The 18,248-nt window shown below is 44.8% G+C and overlaps 1 long non-coding RNA gene across 1 annotated transcript; it reads left to right on the top strand.

The window, feature by feature from the left end:
- Window positions 1-12,435: 12,435 nt before the first annotated feature.
- Window positions 12,436-16,659, top strand: LOC115608451. The gene is made up of 2 exons (XR_003991544.1): window positions 12,436-12,563; window positions 16,344-16,659. It is a non-coding gene; the product is annotated as an uncharacterized LOC115608451 (long non-coding RNA).
- Window positions 16,660-18,248: the final 1,589 nt, after the last annotated feature.

Below are 18,248 nucleotides of genomic sequence, written 5' to 3' on the forward strand. Positions count from 1 at the left end.
AAATTCACAACCACTGTCAATATTCCTATTCAGCCACTCGTTTTTTTCCAGCTACCCCATTTTGTCCTTCAGGACTGAATATATTTCAGCAACTATCAGACTTTGCATATTGAGGCAAAGGAGAAAGAAGAAAAGAACTGACATTGCATTATTAGTGTCACTTCATTCCAATTACTGTCTTTCTACTCTTAAGTCTGAAAAAACCCAACATTTCAAATAAGTTCAGAGCAAACCTTTGAAAAATCAGTATCAGGCATGTATAGGCCTTTGGGAGAAAAATTAATTTCTTTCCCATGTTTCACAGAACACATGAGGAATGAAAGAAGAATATCTTCTGGTGAACATCTCACAGTAAAAAATTAGCAGGGAAATTTAGACACATTTCTGCAAACAGACAGCAGTGTTTATATTTGTTGTCTACCAAAGACTATTTAAATAACTTGTAAAAGAAAATCTGTTTGAGTACATTCAAGCCTGTGAGCTGCTTGCAGACTGAACATTTATTTCTGGCATTCAAGCTCTGCCCTCAGTCACCTAAGGTACATGACATAACTGTGCTGCCATTCACCAAGACCTGGACAAGCTACAGAGTTGGGCAGAGAGGAACCTAATGAAGTTCAACAAAGGCAAGTCCTGCATCTGGGGAGGAATAATCCCATGCATCAGTACAGATTAGGGGTTGACTTGCTGGAAAGCGGCTCTGCAGAGAAGGACCTGGGAGTCTTGGTAGACAAGTTGTCCATGAGCCAGCCATGTGCCCTCATGGCCAAGAAGGCCAGCGGTGTCCTGGGGTGCATTAGGAAGACTGTGGCCAACAGGTCAAGGGAGGTGATCCTCCCCCGGGGCTCAGTGAAGGGATATAAAGATGATTCGGGGTCTGGAGCACCTCTCTTATAAGGAAATGTTGAGAGAGCTGGGCCTATTTAGCCTGGAGAAGAGAGGACTGAGAGGGGATCTTATCAATGCATAAAAACGTCTCAAGGGTGGGTGTTAAGAGGATGGGGCCAGACTCTTTTCAGTGGTGCTCAGTGGTAGGATAAGGGGCAACGGGCACAAATAGAAACACAGGAAGTTCCATCTGAATATGAGGAAGAGCATCTTTTCTTTGAGGCTGGCAGAGCACCGGAACAGGCTGCCCAGAGAGGTTGTGGAGTCTTCCTCTCTGGAGATATTTAAAACCCCCGTGGACATGATCCTGTGCAACCTGCTCTAGATGAACCTGCTTTAGCAGGGGGGTTGGACTAGATGATGTCTAAAGGTCCCTTCCAACCCCAGCCTATTTGTGATTCTGTGATATTGATTCCTTTCATAACTGGAAAACTTAACATGTGTAAATGGTTACTATTTCTATTCAAAATAGGTTGGATTTTTGTCACCAACATGGATTAGAGCAGTGACTAAACAAGTCCTGTCTGTGAGCTCAAGTTGCAGTCTTTCTCACGCACATGTCCACACACAAAACTCTCTTCAGAAATGGCCATGAAAAGTGCAAAGCCCAAGTGATAGCAGCCACCTGGAGCCTCCGGATTAACCCCAACAAAGATGGGCTTCCCACAGCCTACTTCAAAATCACTACATTGCCAGTAATTAAACTTTTATCCCTGCACAGACAATTCAGGCGTGAAATCAGGATGGCACTTACATGCTTGGTTTTTGCATGCATGAGTTCATCTTGGTGCTGACTCCTGAGCAAAAAATGAGAATATATCCATATATATATACCTTAATTATTTTAGAGAGGGAGAAAAGGGCACATGGCTGAACCAAAGAGTGGATGCTAATCTGAAATGGGAGGGGGGAAAAAAAAAGGAAAAAGATAAAAACGGGCAAAGGGAAATTTCACCAAAAAGTTTCATCATTGCAAGCAGCAGAAGCAGAGGCTGCTGTCGTCAGGATCCATAGACATGGTTGGCCTTAGCCAGACTTAACACTGAATCCAGAGCACCAGCTGCAAAACCAAGCCCCAGCGCTAGGGCTGCAATAGGAGTTTGTGGAGCGCAGCAGCTGAATCTGGCCCAGCATCTATGTTATCCCTCGGGACATCTGCTTGTGGGAGACCACTTATAACCTGCTCTATCCCATCTTTCAGTTTGTCTTTCCTGTCTCTTCAGCTCCTTTTGAGAGTTAGAGCCTTTCCTGGTTCTGGTTTAGTAATGCAAATAATGACCCCTTCAAAGCATTTAATGAAATGTGTTTAATCAACTCAGAGGCTGCAGGATTTTCTGGCCTGTAAAAATATGAAAAAGGGGAAAAGAAGCATGAGATTGTTTTTTGTTTAACATAAGCAGTAGTTTGAGGCAGATGTCTCAATCAAAAGGTCAACCAGCGGTATTTCTTTCACTTCACTGAAAGGCATTTTGCTAACTGTGGCACCCACCACTGCAAAATGCCACCAGCCACGTGGCCTACGTTTGTGATGCTTGGTAGGGTATGATCTGTAATAATTACCAGAAAATAACATGCCCAGGGGAAAAAAACCCTGTATTTTTATTCTCTGGAGGCTCTGTGAAGCCCATGATTCCAGCCAGAAGCTGTTTGCCATAGGAGCGGCAGCTGGCAGCTCTTACTTTCTAGTCCTGCCTCCACAGATGGTTTGCTGCACAGACCTCCATGAGCTGCTCAGCCTTTCTGCACCTGCCATTTTTCTTCATCTCTTACATTTTAATTTCATTTCTGCGCTCGTGCTTCCCGCTGTAAAAGCCCTGCACTCCCCTGCTCATCCTCATCAGCATGTCTCTCCATGGCAGATGAATATCAGTGTTCCTGTTTCAATAAGATGGAGATATCGAAGCATGGAAATTAAATTACTAGTCCACAGTCTCAGACCTCTCTGAATCAAAGCAATATCTTTTTCGTTTGTAGAGGTGTCCTCTCGCTACAAAATCATTTCTTTCCATCTAGTTCAGAGATAATAATAATCTCTGTAACTAATCCCCTGGTTGTTGTGAGAATCCGCCGTTCATTGTGTTGGAAATCTAAAGCAGTATAAAATATATTACTGATGAAAGATGATGACAAAGTCACAGTGAAGGTGGAAAATGACAATTATTCCTCCTAATTTTCAGGTTTTCATCTACAGCAACATGGCATGCCTTCTGGAGCCTTACTCCCCGTTCCGTTATTGCTATAGCCCTTTTACAGAGGAGCTACACAGGTGGACACTGCTAAAGGAGGGGTTAAAAGACAAGGTGTTATTCTGAGCAAGGTACTGACCATCAAAACAAGCACAATTTTCAAGAGACAGAAGAAATGTATATGACCAAGTGGAAGAGATGGTGGGAGGATTTCTATTGCTTTGACATAATTCAAGAACAATGTTTCCATAGTTAGTAAAATCCTTTCCAAACCTTCCTGGCCTTCCCTGCTGTGTCCTTCAAGGGTTAAACCCATCATTCCTGGGATGGGACCGAATTCCAGGGAGCCTGTGTAAGCCTTTGTGGGACCCAAGAATGTAGCGGCAATGGTTTCAAAATCAAGGAGGGCTGGGCTGCATCTAAATGAAAGCATGAGGTAAGAAGCTGGAGCTATGCTTGGTGAATTTTAGATCCCAAACTAGAAATGACCTAGACTTTCTCCAGATGTCAGTCGGCACTTGGGCCTACTTACAGCAGCCTGCTGTCCCTGTGGCCAGGGAGGGGGCCAGTTTTAGTACAGCACATTGAGAACATCAGGTAGCTTTGTGTACAGACAGCTAGCAAGTAAACATGCAAAATCCACAGCATTAATGTAGATTTGCTTTTGTAGCCAAATGGTGTAAAAATTGGCCTTTGAGCCAGACAGATGGTGTTAAACTTGGCTCAGAGTCCAGGAGAGAGGTTTGTCTTCTCTACAGTTTTGCTGGCAGAGCTATGTTGTTTGGGAGTATGAGGAATTCATACCCCTAAATAGCACATCTGTGTATAGAAACTCATTTAATAACAGGAGTAATAAGTCATTTCACTGGAAATAGAATTTCCTTTTTTTTTTTTTTTTTTTGTTTCATTTTCTCCCCCTACCCCTTAATTCCCAAGTATTTTATCATGGCCAACTGCTTTCTTAGAATAAGTGTGCAGGGACCTTGCATGCACCAGGGTAAGTTTGCCAGTTGAGGTGAACCAAGTAGACATGCAAATCCTCTTAGTGGAGACACAGTCTATAGAGGTGAAGGAGATGTATATCTAAATGGCTGCTCATAAGAGGAAGATCCTTTTAATGTAGACAAAACTACTATTTATTTTGTTATTCCAATAAGCACTAGCCTGTAATAAAATACTGAAGTATCAGACTTGAAGTTGTTAAGGTTTGTGCTCTAGTTGCTCTGCCACTTGAGAGAATGAATCTTCCCAGAGCTCCCTATTAGGAAGAAAAAAAAGGTGTGTGGGGGGAAATCAGGCACCAAAATGAGTTAGGTTCCAAGCAGTTTCAGCACGGATGAGATACAGCCTTTCATCTCTTTTGGAAACTTCCCTTTCCCAATCAGAGAATACAGCTGCTCGAATAGTGTCATGTCTGTTCAGCAAGTAGCAGGCACAATGTGCAGGCACTTGTAGCATCAATAGGGACCATTGTTCAGAAAATATTGCCATTGAAATATTGTAAATGTGAATAGAATTAACTTCCCATTCATCTTTCGCTGTTACACTCTGTTTATTTTACTGCACTGCCTGAATGGAAGTGCAGCCTCTCATATGCTCGTATGTCCCATATCACCCAACAAATGTCTGATTGTTTGTATTCGCTGCTCTTCCGTTCCTTCCTACTGAGCTTCTAGCAGGGATTTGGGCATTAACGAAACCCCTCCTCAAATCATCCTTTTCCTGCCAAAAATGTTATATAAGGCCTATTTCTTCTTTATGTTATTCTGTGCAAAGCCCTTTATATTGCTCTTCTACTCAAGGAACAAAAGACACTTGTTCAGCAGCAGAAGAGAATCAAAAGAACATATTCTTTCAGGTAATGGCACGCTTCCATTGATCGGTTTTCTCCTGTGAACATTGTGTACTCCAGTTCTTGCTACAAAAGAGAGTAAGATGTCAGATCCCAGAAGTTAATCACACTTGACTAGCTACCCTCTGTCCTGAATTATGAGTATCACGAAACAACACAGGTTGCTGAAACCAGTATTCTTTGATCATTTCTTTTATAGCCTCAACCTTTCTGCTTTCTCATGGCATTCTTGCAGATTTAAAACAGTTTTATCTGTAATGAACAGAGCATCATTCTCTTATTGACAGTAAATATGCATCTCCATTTTAATTAATTTTAGCACTGTAGGATTTACCGTACAGAACTGCAGATACCACAAAGGATGCTGCATGTGTGTGTGGATGAGTGTGTGCGTGTATGTGATGGAAAGCTGGGAGAGGACAGGGGATAATTCTGTACTGAGTTACTATGAGTCTTACCTCTAATGCTGCAGCTTTTTTAATCCTCATCTTTTCATGGGACCCACACCAAATCCCATTACATGGATGGGAATCTTACAGTGGGCTTTAGTGGGAGGCAGGTCACTAAATGGTGTTGATGGACAGTCAACATAGAATCATAGAATCAACTAGGTTGAAAAAGACCTTTAGGATCATCAAATTCAACCATTACCCCAGGACTGCCAAGACCACCACTAAACCATATCACTGAGGGCCTCATCTACACAGTGTTTGAACACTTCCAGGGACAGTGATTCCACCACTGCCTTGGGCAGCCTGTTCCAATACCTGATTACCCTCTCTGTGAAGAAATTTTTCCTAATATCCAATCTAAATCTCCCCTGGCGCAACTTGACGCCATCCCCTCTTGTCCTGTCACTTGTTCCTTGGGAGAAGAGACCGACTCCCACATCACTACAACCTCCTTTCAGGTAGTTGTAGAGATCAATAAGGTTCCCCCTGAGCCTTCTTTTCTCCAGGCTAAACACCCCCAGGTCCCTCAGCTGTTCCTCATCACACTTGTGCTCCAGACCCTTCACCAGCCCCATTGCCCTTCTCTGGACCCGCTCCAGCACCTCAATATCTCTTTTGCAGTGAGGGGCCCTGAATTGAACAGAGGATTCGAGGTGCAGTCTTACCAGTGCCCAGTACAGGGGGATGATCACTGCGCTGGTGCTGCTGGCCACACTATTGCTGACAGGCCAGGATGCTGTTGGTCTTCTTGGCTGCCTGGGCACAAGCTGCTCATGTTCAGTGGCCACCAGTCAGCAACCCCAGGTCCTTTTCTGCCCATCAGCTTTCCAGCCACTCTGCCCCAAGCCTGTAGCATTGTGTGGGATTGTGACCCACGTGCAGGACCCAGCACTTTGCCTTGTTGAACCTCATACAGCTGACCTCAGCCCATGGATCCAGCCTGTCCAGATCCCTCTGCAGAGCCTTCCTATCCTTCAGCAGATCAACAGTCCCACCCAACTTGGTGTTACCCACAAATTTACTGAGGGTGCACTCAATCCCCTCATCCAGATCATCAATGAAGATGTTAAACAACACTGGCCCTAACACCTGAGGGACACCACTAGTGACCAGTCACCCATATATCAATGCGATTCCACTTACCACCACTCTTTGGGATCAGCCATCCAGCCAGTTTCCAACCCAGTGAAGAATACACCTATCCAATTTCTCCAGCAGAATGCTGTGGGACACAGTGTCAAATGCTTTTCTTCAGTCCAAATAGACAATGTCTACAGCCTTTCCCTCAACCAGACGGGTCATCTTATTGTAGAAGGAGCTCAGGTTGGTGAAGCAGGACCTGCCCTTCAGGAATCCATGCTGTCTGGGCCTGATCCCTCCATCTTCCCGCACGTGCTTTATGATCTCACTTAGGATCATCTGATCCATGACCTTCCCTGGCACTAAGGTCAGGCTGACCTCATACATACGATGTCATACAACATGATTGTATCTACCACGTAGTCATTTTCCAGCATTTGCTAAAAATAGGGAAGGCACAACTGATATGTGCAGTGGAGTGTGTTCTGCTGGCCAGCTGTCTTCGAAGAACAAGCTGACTGATGTGGCTAGGAGAGCACAGATCTTTTCTGACCCCATCTTCCCTTCAGCTAACTGAGAGTCACAAAATCACAGGACCTCTGGGGGTCATTAGTCCAGCCTTCTGCTCAGAGCAGGGATAGGGCTTGACCAGGTTGCTCAGGGCTGTGTCCAGTTGATACTGCAATGTCTACAAAGATGGAGATTCACAATCTTTCTGGGTCCCTGCTTTAATATTTGACCATGCTTGCAGGATCTTCCTCCCTCCACCCACCTTTGGAATCCTTATATCCTTGTATCAATTTCCCTCATTTCAAAATTGAGTCTGTTGCTTCCCTGAGAACCCTGACAAGAGCCTGGCTGTATCTTGTCTAAACCCACCTATTAAGTAATTAAGTAAACCACATTAAAACCACCCTGAGCCTCCTCCAGTCTGAGCAAGCCCAGCTATTTCAGCCTCCCCTCTTACAACGTGTGTTTCACTGACCATCTCCGTGACCACCCATGGGACTTGCTCTGCTTTGTTAATGTCTTTCTTGTACTGTGGAGCCCAAAACTGGTCACACTGCTCCAACCCTAAAGGTGCTAAATAAAGGAGGAAGAATCACTTCCCTCCTGCTAGCTACATTTTTGGTAATACAGCACAGTATGTCAATACCGCAAGGACACACTGCTCAAGTAAAACCCCAGGGGTTTATACGCAAAGCTGGTTCCTATCCAGTTGGCCCCCAGCCTGTACTGGTGCAATGGGCTACTCTGGTCCAGTTGCAGGAATCTGCATTGACATTTGTTGAAGTTCATGAGTACCTGTCAGCTCACCTCTCCAGTCTGTCCAGGTCCCTCTGAATGGCAGCCCTGCCCTCCAGGGTATTGACTGCTTACCCACAAACTCACTGAGAATGCACTTTATTCTATCCTCCTGTTAATGAAGACAAACAGAATTGGCCTCACTATCAATCCCTGAGATAAACCACTAGTAACTGGCTGCCAGTTACTCCAGGCCAGGATCACTAACACTTTAATTCCCGCTCCCCTCCTTGTCATCCATGCAGCTAGTCCGTATCTCACTACATGGGTGACTTCTGAGGTAAGGTGATGACGGGCAACACAGGGAAACCTGCTGTCTGCAAAGATGTGTGGGAGAAAATGATGTCTTATGGGCTAGGAAAGCAGAAAAAGGAAGTTGCGTTGTTCATGGTCTTATATTCCCTTCTGCTACACCCATCTGTTGGACAATGGTGTTCCCTTCAAAGCTTCCTAGGAAGCCAGAGTAGTATTTCAAGAAAATTAATATGAACCTTGAATTTAATTTTTCTACTGAGGAAAATCTTCTGAGAATAATCCCAAGGATGAGAAGCATGAATTCTCTGTGTTTCTCAATCAGTGACTCCCAACAAAAGCTGACACATTGTACCCAAACATGTCAATGCACTGAGCCTGAATGCAATGGCAGTTCACTACATCCAAAGCTGGGTTTCAAACAGAATCTAAAAGTGGTACAGTGACCAGGACACAGATTAAATTCACAGCCTTGAGACAAGCTTGAATCCTGAACTAGAACCATCTACAAATGTTCCCAGGGTGGTCACAGAGCTCCCAGCCAGTCTCTGTGGAGGTGACACAAGGGACTAATCTGAGACAAAGTGATTGCCTGAGCTCCTCAACACCCTCACAGCAAAGCCTTCGTCTAACTCCTGCAGAAGGAATTAGGTGGGAGTCCATTTGGGAATTCTGGGCAGTCCCAGAGGTTCTCCCTGGCAGCTCCTGCTGTGCTTGTATCACTTTATAGACACTGTTTGGTGTGTGGATGTGTTAGCATTAAGAATCTGGCCATGCTGGGGACTCCCCCAGGCTGTACCTACTGCAGAACTGACAAACTTACACATTGATGAGCTGCTTCTAATTACTCAGTAGAAATTGTTCCTGCAGATGCAGAAATGGTCATGTGGAACAGCCTTCTGCACATAGTAAAGATAAGTAGAGGATGTTTTTCTCATAGTTTAAAATAATCTATAGTATGTAGTCATGTAGGACTCAACCCAGCTGGATTACAGGAACTGAGCAGGATGGTGGTTAAGGGGCTCCCACCCAATCCAGCAGAAGACACTGTTGCAGGGACCCTCACAACAGCAACTCCATTTCCCATGCAGATATTGAGCCAAACATCCCATCCAAGATATCTGATTTCCCATGTGAGCATTACCCTATGCTAAGACCCAAATAAACTAGGGATTTTCTTAAAGAAACAAATACTCTCCATGAGACAACAGATGTTGCACATTTGTTGTGCAGATGTGAAAGACTCGAAGCCTTAGAGCTCTACAGTTGTCTCTATCTAGACCTTGTCCATCACCACACGAAGGGATCGTGGGAGCCCTGCAAATGTCAGTGAGGCATGAACCCTCAGAGCTGCTAGACTGTCTGCAGAAGGGCACACAGAAGTCTGTAAAAGTCTTGGGTCTTTTGGGGCTGAGGCTGTCTGGTTGTTACAAACCCTGGTGAACATTTACAGATGTTCAGATCTATAAATGTTCACACTGATTTTACTACCGCTGCCAGCAGTGGGCCCAGAGAGCTTCCTGGCAGTGAAAGGAATTTGAATACAGTATTGTATGAGCAAAATGTTAAAGAAAAAAGATCCTGCCACCAAATAATGTTGTTTTTCAGTAAGCTGTAGCTGCTACACTCAACAGGGGTCACAGTCTAGACTGCTGTGTAGCAAGTCGATCTTCAGTTGTGTGTGGTCCATGTCCCCCTGCAAGACCTCCTTCAGGTCTTTACACTGTGCTCCAGGACTCACCCTTCACTGCCCTGGGTCGGTGGTACTGATCAGCATGTGGGCCTCTCCATGGGGCTGGAGCTGTTTTGTTGGACTGCTCCCAGCTCTGCTGGTCACACTTCCCTACTTTTATTCTATCCCAGCCTTAAAAAAACATTAAAGAGTCTGGATAAAAATAAAAATCATTCCCATAGGCTCAAAACACCACTGTCTGTAGGAATTTCATATTGTCTGGCCAAGCATACAGTCTGATTACACAAACTTATCGCTGCTATCATGAATACATTTTTACTCTTATAGTAAATGCACAGCAATCTTGCTTATATTGTTTATGTTTTAATAATGGATTGCCACCCAGAAAAAAAATGAGAAACACTGCTGTAGGCAACTGGGAAGCAGTCCAGAGCTACCCTCCTGTGTGTTCTTGGTGCTGGATTTCAGAGGCTCAGGCTTATTTGTCTCAGTTCAAATCTAGTAAGATAGTTATTCTGTATTTGCATTAGCATGAAGGAGAATATTCTGCTAAAATCACCCCCTTCTCTCCCATGTGTTTTGTCTCATCATATGTGGTTGAACCAGATTCCCAGAGGAAGTGTGCTTGGCTAAATAACTGTGGTGACTATCCCACCAGTTGTTAAACACATTGTGCAGTTTCTAATACTACTCTCATTTTAACAACCTGATTTTGATTTATACTGTATAAATACTAAATAAAATCCCAATATTTCGAAAACCACCCAAGCTTTGAAACAATATTTTCCATCAACAGTGTCTTTCAGCACAGTCTAACTGATATAACTTTCCAAAAGACCAAACTTCTTACACAAAGCTGCAAAAAATTCACCTTCACCATGAGCCAGATTTTAAAAAGGATTCAGCCTATTCCACACTGCCAGAAAATTATTCAATATGATCCATGTTCAACAGGATCTTTAATTCTGGAGGGGGGGTGGGATTAAATATATTAAAATACATCTGGTTAGTACATTATATGTATTAGCCATGTACCAGGAAGCTCTTACTACCAAGAGCTTCAAATCTACGTAGACCCTTTGGACAGAAGCAGTGACAGTGGCAGCAGCGAGGGGTACATAAGATGGATAGAGTAAGGTAGGGTAGGGTAGGGTAGGATGGATAGGATGGGATAGGATAGGGTAGGATAGGATGAGATAGGATAGGATAGGATAGGATAGGATAGGATAGGATAGGATAGGATAGGATAGGATAGGATAGGATAGGATAGGATAGGATAGGATAGGGTAGGACAGGATAGGACAGTGTGTTCCCTTATCACACAACCAAGAGTGTGAACAGTGTTGAAAAGCTGATGGGGATGTGGTTTGGCAGTACTGGGTGGTGAGGAAGATGTAACATCTAGAGGTTCCTGTACCCTCTGTAATTTTCTCAGCTTTTAATTCTACCCTGACTATTAAGAAATGTCATCATCTAGTTCATATGATAGTTTCCATTAAAGAAAGCCAAAGTACTTTGTAAAGAAAGTCAGTATTATATTGCCCATTACTGGATAAGGATCTAGGACACAAAACAAGGATTTCATCCATGCCCATGCACTTGGACATAAAGAAAAAAAAAACAAACAAAACCCAAACAAAACCACAACAAAACCCCCAAAACCGAACACAACCATAATAACAACAACAATAGCAAACTCCAAAACCCTGTCAACAGCTACTCCACTTAGTAAATTTGCATGAGGAATCTTCCAGGCAGATGGGAAAAGTGCTCAAACATCTCTCCTAGGACCCATTGTGCAACATGTGGGATTAACAAAAGATGCTTTAATGTTATGTTAGTAATGTCACTTGGATTTCACCGTCAAATACCTTTACAGTTTTTCAAAATGGCATTTAAAGCAACTTTGTGATTTGTAAATATGGTGGGTTTACTTCCAATAGAAATCTCTGATTTAACAAAGAACTGTGGGTCCATTTTACAAACTTAGCAGTGAATGTATTTGTTGCATGTAAAGGATCTGCTCCTACCCAGCCTCGCACACCTTCCCTGTCTTGCTTGGGTCTGGCCTTATTTTTCTTTCAGGTGATTCCTGTCCACGGAAAGCTAACTCAGACTGATTACCCTAAAATAAGAACATACTTGCGAAGTTTCCCTCCTAGAGCTGCCTTAGATTTTGATCTGGGCAAACAAACTCATTTGCATAATTCCCCTGAGTGTGATGGTTCCCATCTTAATTATCTGTAGGCACTTTGTGCCTTATTTCTAGAGCACAAGACAAACATCCAAGAAACAAAAATGTACTGAAGCTGATTCTCTTTTCCCTGGGATCAGTCTTCCATTGTCCTCCCTGGACTTACACCTGATTTACAATGCTGTGAGAACTAGTGTAGATATCATCTGAAGCAAGAGGAGGAACTAAGCCTTTGCAGTGCTCAAAAGTGAAACAAAAAGAATATTGCATGCCATAAACATATGCAAAAAATATAATAATATTACAGAGGACCTGAAGGTGAGCACTTTTATTCCCAGTGTTCCCGTGTTAGCTTTGGACTCTCCCATTTCTCAGTGGAGCAGGCTTTATGCTTGTCCACGCACCACTGTGCAGCACAAGGCACTTCTTGGGAAATCTACTACTTCCCCTCCGGTGCAGTTCTGCCGCGCAATGGGTGGGAGCAAGATCCCAGTTGCTGGTTTGCAGCTCATGTTCACTGCTACAGTGCAGAGCTCACAGGGGCTGCCTGGCCTCTTTGCCCTCTCTTGCAATGCAATGTGGGAGCAAGGTGTTTCTGAAGCAGAGAGAATCAGGACACGCCTCCTGCTTGAGTACCGAGTTGCTGCTCCCACGAGATCAGGTAGGTAGGTGAGCCTTCCTAAAGCCCTGGAGCCCTTCTTCTCCGGTCACCAGCAGGACCATGTTACTTCCTTCTCTTGGGCTGGGGGCTGCTCTTGGGAGACAAACTTGTTCTGAATTCATAGTGTGACCTCAGCATCATCTTTGCTGGACATGGAGAATTGCCTGTTTCCAAACAACGAACTCCTCTCTTAATTTCCCTTCTGTACTAGCAGACCATCTCTGCTTCCCACCACTCTAACAGGTTGATTTATGGCCCTGAGAGTGATATGGAAAGGGGAAAGACGACCTTAGTTCATCTTTTCATGCCAGGGTGCAGATGGAGCTCAAGGCTACAGAAGGAGCAAACTAGCTTTTCTAGCCAAACTGCTTTGCACAAAGGAAGCAAACACTTCTGGCACCTGCACTTCATCACAGCCTCTCCTGCTGTGGGGCAGCAGGCTGCAGGCACAGATGTCTGGGGACAGATGGGCAGCAAATACCACAGGAGATCCCACAGCAGGAAAAGCCCAAAGACCTTATGGACAGCGTGCTTTACAGGCGCCATAGCATGAGTGGGGTGGGAGGCAGGGCACCTCAGCGTGGGTCTTGCAGTAATGCACAGGGTTTGACAGGTTGAGGACATGGGCATGAAGTATTTGGGCTGTGGGGTCAGAACCACATGGTTGTAACAGACGACACACACACCCCTGCAGCATTAAAAAAATAGGGTAAGACCAGGAAAGAACATGATGGTAAAAAATGTTTTGGTTTCTTTGACACCCAACCAGATTAACTTGTTTCTGATGAAAAGGGAAACCAGGGCTGAAACACATTGGATGAAATCTGGAATTCCAACACCTTTTTCCTCATTATTTATTATATGTTCAAAAACTAACTGCAATGCAGATCTCTGATCTTGGCATTTAAAACATGTTGGACTTAGCTTAGGGAGTGGGGGGAGATTGGTATGCAAGAGATAAAAAACTAATTCAAGAAACTGCAAAGTGATGGGATCAAAGTAACTTGGAATGCAAAAGTTAAGAAACTAATGTACTGAAAGAGATCTGCAGAGCAAGTGCAGGACACCAAGACAGGAAAAACACTACTCTGCTACAGTGTCCACACTGTAGTTATGAACTTTTATTTTCAGAGTTTGTTGGTTTCAGTTTCCTAAAATTGCTTGAAACCAAGGCAAAAGTTTCTGAAGTTTTGAGCTTGATCCTGTCTATTTTGAAGTCATTTTAACAGTAGCAGGAACTAGCCCCAGATCTGTGAGCACAACTAACCTGAATGCTTCCTGGCACCCGCTTCTGCATTCACTGCGCCAGAGTTGTATTTGCAGAAGGGACACGTGTTCATTTGCAGCATGGCCCATAACTCCCCAGCAGTGGGAACACTTCCTCAGTTTTCCTAGCTAACATGTGACTTGGGTAGGTGCACATACAGATTTCACACACATACTTCTTTCATGTACATACAAGTAGGTTCCTGCTTTGAAAAACTGAATGCATAAAGCGTTCGCTGGCAAACAGCTACGCATTAATTTCACTTTTAGATGCCGTGATGTGCATAAAAACCTGGGTAGCTTCAAGCTAGGAGAAGAAAAACAATGCTTTCATAGTTTTGAAAATAAGCCATAATGCAACCTCCAGACTGTGAAGATCTTCAGGCGTTCTTGACAACTTCATAACCCCACCAGCACCAATGAGTAATGATCGGTGAATGCTGACTTTAAAGCCAACAGGCTCCCTCAACACTAAGGAAGGGGTGGAGACGTTGGGGGGATTAGGCGGGTTGCCAGCCCCCCACCAGCAATGCCTTTGCAAGGCATGACACTGGTCAAGAGAGAGGTCCCACCACCATGCAACAGGGACATCTGCATCAGGGCTGGAGCCTGACCCACTGCATCCTAGCACGCATACACATAGGAGGGGCTGCCATGGGGGAACAAGTAGGGTTAGTTCAGGCACGTTCCTCAGGAAGACTTACTTAAACTTGGCTGCTGCAGTGTTTGGGATCACTGGAGGAACTGGACTCCCTTCCAGCTCTTTCATCACTTGTCGAGTTTCCAGCACTGGACTTCCTTCCTGTCTAGGTCCATCTGCTGAGCTGGTCGGTGTCAGGGTAACAAGATGGGAACATCATTATCCAGACCTGATTTTGTCTAACCTCCATCATCTGAGACATGGTCGAGGATCACAACCTTGTTTCCAATTTAAAGGAATTTCGGATGAGCTGGCTTTGAGCTATTGTTGCCACACTGATAATGCAAAAAGGAAGAAAAAAGCAGCACTAGAAAGGTTCAAGCATCTCCCAAAAGTCCTTCAAAAATTTCATCTCTGCTATAGAATAGCACAGACAGTTGAAAAGGAGCCATAGCTTTAAAAAGGCTGCCTTGTGGTCTTACCTTCTCCGCCTGAAGTGGCGTGGAAGCTGTGTTCTCTGCACTGCTGTCTGAGTGGCAAGCTTGCATATGTGGCTTTGCAATGGTTTTGCTGTCAGGAGGCCAGTTTATTTATGTAAGGCGTGAATGCTGACCTCTTCGCCTGAAAACAGGAGGAAAAGAACTAAGAACAGGCAGTGTCCTGACTCTGTCTCCAGTAGCCCCTCTAGTAAGGCTGAGCCTGAAGAACCTCTTCAGCATCACCCTCACAACCCTTTCTGTGCTAGCTTTTCCTGCATGCATGCACGAACAATAAACCCCTTCCCCTTGCTTGGGCACCCAGGCAGTTCCTCAGACACCACTGCTGCACGTCTGACCTGGTCGTGCTTTGGTGCTCCTTGTCCGCGGAGGCAGTGTCTGTGCTTTCCAACCCCCTCACTTCTTCCACTTCACTGAATTGCTCCTTCCATTTAGCCTCTTGACTTTAGCTGACCCCACAGTCCCCAGCAGATCAAAGACCTATTCAACAGCAGCTATTGTCATTATCTTGCCTAACTTGTTTATACAGCACCTGTGAAAGGGGCTCTAATCTAGTTCAGGTTTTTACATGCTGCTAAAACACAAATGGTAAAAGATGATTATTTGACTTGTTTGAAAAGGTCCACTTTTCACAGCTGTCCCTTTCAGAAGGGCAAGTCATGAAGATAGACTTTTGCTAAGCTTTGTCTGTGCTGGAAGCCTTTTTAGTGACTAGAGACAGGAGCTTGGAAGTACCTCGTGCTCTGCCCATCCCACCCACCGCACATCCCGGCTTCTTCACGAATAGTCACCCAAACATTGCAATTGCAGTGTGTGTATTTACCAGTTATGCCAGAAACATCACTGTGAGGAGAAGCTTGTAGTTGAAATTAAGAGTTTGCACTCTGCCATGCACTGGAAACCACTAGGGACCAGCAGCTGACTTTGGAGTAACAGTTCTCTCTGTTGCAAACCTGAGCATTCAATAGCTGTGCACTTGATTAAACACCTGGTTTTATCTTCTGTTCCCACTCCTGCTGCACGAACCTGTATTTCAGAAACTGCCCTTGCAGTTGTGATTAGCTGACCTGAGGCAGGGCTGAGGGTGGTAAAGTTGACAGAGAGGTCTCAAGGCACCATTTCTTTCTCACCTTTGTAGTTGCTCACCAGTAGTTGCTCCCGGGGTACACAAAGAATCAGGGTACACAAACACAATTACCTAGGAGCCTGCACTCCTAGGACAGGGAAGCACAGACATCAGGTGTCTATCACACTATTTCCAGGCAGGGAGATGATCTGGGAGACTTTTTGCCTTGGGTCTGCACCTTAGCATCTCTCATGCTACCTTCTTTTTACTTCTATTTTCAAGATTAAAACATCACCTCTGTTTTCTTACAGCTCCAAGGTGGGGAGGAGGGGGGAGGAGGAGGCAATGAAGACTGCTATGAAGACTTTTTCATACCAGGGACCAATATGTCAGATGCTGACCCTGGGAAACTTTATTATTTACCTCTGCTGGAATGGGAAAGGAAAATAGCTGGAACAAGCACAGCTCTCGGATAGATGTGGTGCAATTGTCTGTACAAGGCAGCTCCATGGGAACTCCACCAGAGAACCAGACACACTCAGCAAACACAGCCGAGCACACAGAGCAGTGAAGGAGAAGTGTGAAGCATTAAACATTTCCTTTCCTTTCTCTATTACCTTCTCACAACAGGACAGAAACTATTTGAATATTTTTTCCTTGTAAATTCTCTGAAATGACTTTTTAAAAGTACTTAGAGACACATTTCCATTAGCAGCAGCACTGATTCTTTACTAATTCATGAGGAAAAAAATAATTAAACAACTGGTAAGAGCTGATCCCTTAGGAAAGAGAAATGTTTGATTTTATAATTCAGCCTGGTCACTTGGGCTGGGAGATACACAGGAATGTGAATGCTCCAACAGCTGGCATTGCAGCACCTGATTTTTGCAAGCCTGTTCTTTCCTCCCCATCCTGCTCTCACCTACCTGAAGCTGCTGGAACTGAACAAGCACACTCATTCAGTATGCCTGGCACCTGGGAATGGAATTTAATAAAAACACCAACCCAAACATCCAGGGTGTTGTACACGAGCTACCAATATTAGCTAGTGAGAAATGTTGGAGAAAAGGGTGTGTAACAGCCTCGTCCTGTCTAGGGCTTAGGTGCCTTGTTCAGGTTTAGCGGGACATGCTTCTTTTCACTCCAGATTCACAGTCCTGAAAACTTAATTACAGCTTTTCACCTTGCATTAATAAACACCCAACCCACCCGTTACCCTTGAATAACCCATCTCCTGGGGGTTCCCGCTTTCTCTAGGTGCAGTGTTGCATTCCTACTGGGGAGGAGCCTGGGTGAGGCTGCAGACAAAGGAGGGTTGATGCATGTCTGCTGTCTTTTGGAGGGAAGGGCATGTGTTTTGTGTAGCCCAGTGTGAGGGGCATGGTCTCAGAGACCCCACTAAACCAAGGCAAGCTTGTCCAGGGACGATGCTGCTGAATGTAGGTCCCATCAACACTGACGAGGTGAGTCCCAAGTTGCCCAGCTCACGTTAACCTGGGGCACTTGTGTGTACCTGGGAGCAAAACCTGGTGTCAGAAACAAATGGCATTGCTTCAGAGAGGTCCTGCATGACTCATATGGCCAACATGAATGGGACTAATAACCTCAGTGGCCAGCCCTCTTGCCCAAACTGTTGCTCCTACATACACCGAATGGCCCAGAAACACTGGAGTTTTCAGCCTGGCTTGGGAAGAAGTCAGGGCTGCTCTGCAAAGAGAAGAAACAAAGGCAAGCCAGGAGGTGCTTAGTGTCCATAGAGCCACATCACTGTCCAAAGCAACAGTGTGAACCCTTTGTCCTCTCTGGTGCCTGAGTTGGAGCCTCGAGCCCCTCATCAGGCACTGAATTGCTTCCTAAAAGAAAGTGAGCGTGGAAAAAAGCTGAAAATGGGCATTAGGGCTTAAAAATTTGTAATGAAAGAGAAAAGAGTCTCAAAATGTGCAAAGTATCCATGACAATCATTTACCACCTCCACCCTACAAAGCAGTGAAACAACTTGGATTCTACTTTCACTCAGTTGAAATCTAGCTACCTTTGTGTCAACTATTAGTTTGAATCCACTTCATGAGCAAGTAATGGGAAAAGCGAAGTTTGCGCTTTCGTTTACTCTGCCGCCGATTTCCTTCACCTGCTCGATGAAGCGGGAAATGCCATCACAGCCCCCGCTCGGAGCGAGACGCGGCTCCGCCAGGACGTGTCCCCACGGGGTGTCCGTG

Source organism: Strigops habroptila, chromosome 1, assembly GCF_004027225.2.
Source record: "Strigops habroptila isolate Jane chromosome 1, bStrHab1.2.pri, whole genome shotgun sequence".
Classification (NCBI taxonomy): domain Eukaryota; kingdom Metazoa; phylum Chordata; class Aves; order Psittaciformes; family Psittacidae; genus Strigops; species Strigops habroptila.